Raw genomic sequence first — 3282 nt, forward strand, 5'->3', positions numbered from 1 at the left:
TAGATTCAGCATTGAATGTATTCCTCGTACAAGCGTGAATAGTGTGGACATACAGTGAGAGGTGAGAGACCCCTATTGACTACTTCTTGTAACTTTATCTTGGATATTATATTAGTATTGAACTTCTAGCCATGGAATATGAAGAAATTGAAGTTGTAGGCATGGAATATGAAAAATTATTCAACGGTGAAAGACATTACTCCATGAGGCTTTGCCGTGATCGCAAAGGACGCGACGCGATTGGTTCACATGCTAATGAGGTATGATAATGATAATTACCTCTATAATGCTACTTGGATAGCGACTGTGTCGTTCATTGCAACAGTGGTCTATGTCAATGTGTGCCTGCAATGTCAATGAAGTATGATGAGGTGATGACGATAGTGCAATTATTAAATATTGGCAAGAGATCATACTACAACATAGGTCTTGTTTTTGACAGATGACTGTGCGACATTCCCATTGGGTCTTGTGAGAGTCAGCGCTGCATGTATTCCTTGTACAAGCTTGAATAGTTGTGACGGACTTTGAGGGGTGAGAGACCCCTATCGGCTACTTCGTCTAACTTTATCTTGCCTACCTAGCTGCTAGCAATAGTGCCCCTTTATCAAGAGTGAAACCCACTGTGCGGGGCTTAGAAATTACCTTTATAATCCTAGTTGGATAACCACTGTGTAGATGATTTGAAGAGTGCTCTGTGGATGTGTGCCTGTAATGTCAATGAAAGTATCATGAGGTGATGACGATAGTGGAATGACGAAATATTGGAAAGAGATCTATTCCTAGAAGAACATATGTCCTGTTTTGACTAGGTGGTGCATTTTTTAAAATCAGCAGTGAGCACTGCGTGTAACATGGTGGAGGCAGCGGAGATAATAACTGTGTCGAAAGTATTGTTATAGGGCCTTCCCTAGGCCCATGGGGTTAAATTTACAATCCACGATTGAAAAGACGTAGTTTGATCGCATTCAACTATAAATCCATTGAACAGTTGTGTTCCTTTAGTCAACCGATGACCTTTTGTTGGGCCATGATCGGGGATTGTAAACTGTAAATGTATTATGGACTGGGAGACGGGGGAAACACAAGTGAAATAAGACCAAAACAAGTGATTTTGGGGCTTTGGTTTAGACGCATGCCCCACATGCGCCATGCGGGATTATACGGTTCATGTGAACTTGTTGACATCTACATGATCTAGTGCTGTTATTGGTCATGTCATGGTACATGGTAGGCCTAATCATCATGGCTATATGTTTCAGGAAAAGCTCGGAGTAAAATGAACTGCCGATGAATAATGATGTTGTTCATGTTTACCATGTTTACTAGTACATAGCCATAGGGTATGCACTGGCCAGTGCACTTTCTGCACGTCGTCATGGTCATGTACGTGATACCTTGCATATTTTGATTTTTGAATGCACATGCTTTTTGGGCAAAATCACTTGTACCAACACTAGTGAATAATGTCTTCTTATCCCTATGACTCCATACACAGTGAGGGCATTGTCCCATTCCCATCAAATGGTAACTTATTGTACCGTATTAGGGTGGAAGTTGGGGAGCAAATACCTACCGTTGCACGCCTGTCATAATCAGCAGTGATGAGCTTAGCGCGATATGGAACATTCTTCAGAAACTCAAGCGAGGGAAGTCTGCTCATTAGCATATCTCGCGCACTGCTCCTTCTTGTCAAACATCGTAGTGAAATCGTAATGGAAAACGTCTGGCTTTGCGCCAGACGTTGAGACTAATAAGTGAAGAACTAATAGGTAAAGAACTTCTACTTGCGCGAGACTGCTCTGATAAAATTATCATTGCAGAGACTACGGTGACGTACACATATATTTTTTACAATCAAAAATGCCCTCAAAAGACGACATGGAATGATTATTTTATTGATATTTCCTACTATATACCTTCAAATTATCACTTTATACAAATAGATCGGCGTTAGGTCGCATGCTTTTCTTTCCTGGTGACACTATAAAGCAAAATAGTTGCAACCCCGTAAATGCGCTATAAGTCCAATAATAAGTGACGGTGACCCGTTATAAATGTTTCGCCAGCTTCGCTTTTTTGCCGCTACGCGGCGCGTTGGGCCCTTGCGTCAAGACTTGTTTTTTGTCTTGAAGCCCAGGAAATAAAAAATCTCGCATATACTATATACATCAGCCTATATGCCCAAACATGTCAGAGGCAGAGCTGGGGCTACATGCGGAAGGCTTCAGACCTTAATACAGAACTTACTGGAGGTCCTTGGACACAACGACCAAGTGCATGTAGTATTCAAATCTAACTCTTGAGCGATCACAGTATCTTGCGGTAAATAAATTAATAATCAGTGAAACGCCGGTCAAACGTAGGATAGGTTATCAAACTGGGGTGGAGTAGGTTATAGGAAATAAATCTTCTCCCATACTGACACTTGGTTGGTTGACTCAGCCGGGTTGCATCCCGACTAGAATTGAAACTAGGTGGCCATACACGAAAACAAACTCAAGCACCAATTCATCGATAATCCTCGCGCTTGAGGAATTTAATACACATTTATCAACTATTCCGATCGATTTCAACAGAAAATTCATAGACTTTCCAACAAATACAGTGTCAATATCCATTTAGACTTTTTCACATCAAATAACCAAATAACAAGTTAATTGGTTTATTAGTAGGCCTCAATATCTAGTTTTAAAGAAGTTTATTGAAGAGTTAGCCAATAATGTTTAAAATACCAGCAGATTCAATACCAATCAGCTTCATATATATCATGGATACCTACTGCTCCGCTTGACCTTCTTTGGCATAATGTTCCCATAAGTACTAGTTATTAAAATGCTATTTCGATAGCACCGCTTGCTCAAAGTTTTGTCTTCTAAGCTTAAGGCGATCAATATGACGGATTGGAGCGGCAATTTATCTCCAGGGTGATATATCCTCAATGACGTCAGAGGCAAAGGTGGTTGAAACATTATTGAGTCCCAGGAGAACGCATCTGAATCGATTTTAACATCTATTCCTGTATTGCAATTATTAATTCACTTGTAGCATGTCAATGATAATAATCACAATTATAGTCCATTTTTTCTCCAATGTCGAATTCTTAGCATTGATCAAATGTAACAGTTTTGGTTTATGGCAGATTTTTGGAAATTCCTGGTAAGTTCACTTATCGATATTCGTTCTCGAGGTAGCATTGATTGTAAATCAAAAGAAAACGAATACGAGTATCTTCGTCATGATCATCATATCACCAGTAGGAGGCCTTTTCCGATTCTTAAC

General features: G+C 40.0%; 1 long non-coding RNA gene across 1 annotated transcript; it reads right to left on the bottom strand.

Moving 5' to 3' along the window:
• Positions 1 to 236: 236 nt before the first annotated feature.
• On the bottom strand, positions 237 to 1598 carry LOC135485622 (uncharacterized). Its single transcript, XR_010446590.1, has 3 exons — positions 1577 to 1598; positions 646 to 709; positions 237 to 345 (listed from the first exon to the last, which is right to left on the bottom strand). It is a non-coding gene; the product is annotated as an uncharacterized LOC135485622 (long non-coding RNA).
• Positions 1599 to 3282: the final 1684 nt, after the last annotated feature.

This window comes from Lineus longissimus, chromosome 3 (assembly GCF_910592395.1).
Source record: "Lineus longissimus chromosome 3, tnLinLong1.2, whole genome shotgun sequence".
NCBI classification, from domain to species: Eukaryota; Metazoa; Nemertea; class Pilidiophora; order Heteronemertea; family Lineidae; genus Lineus; species Lineus longissimus.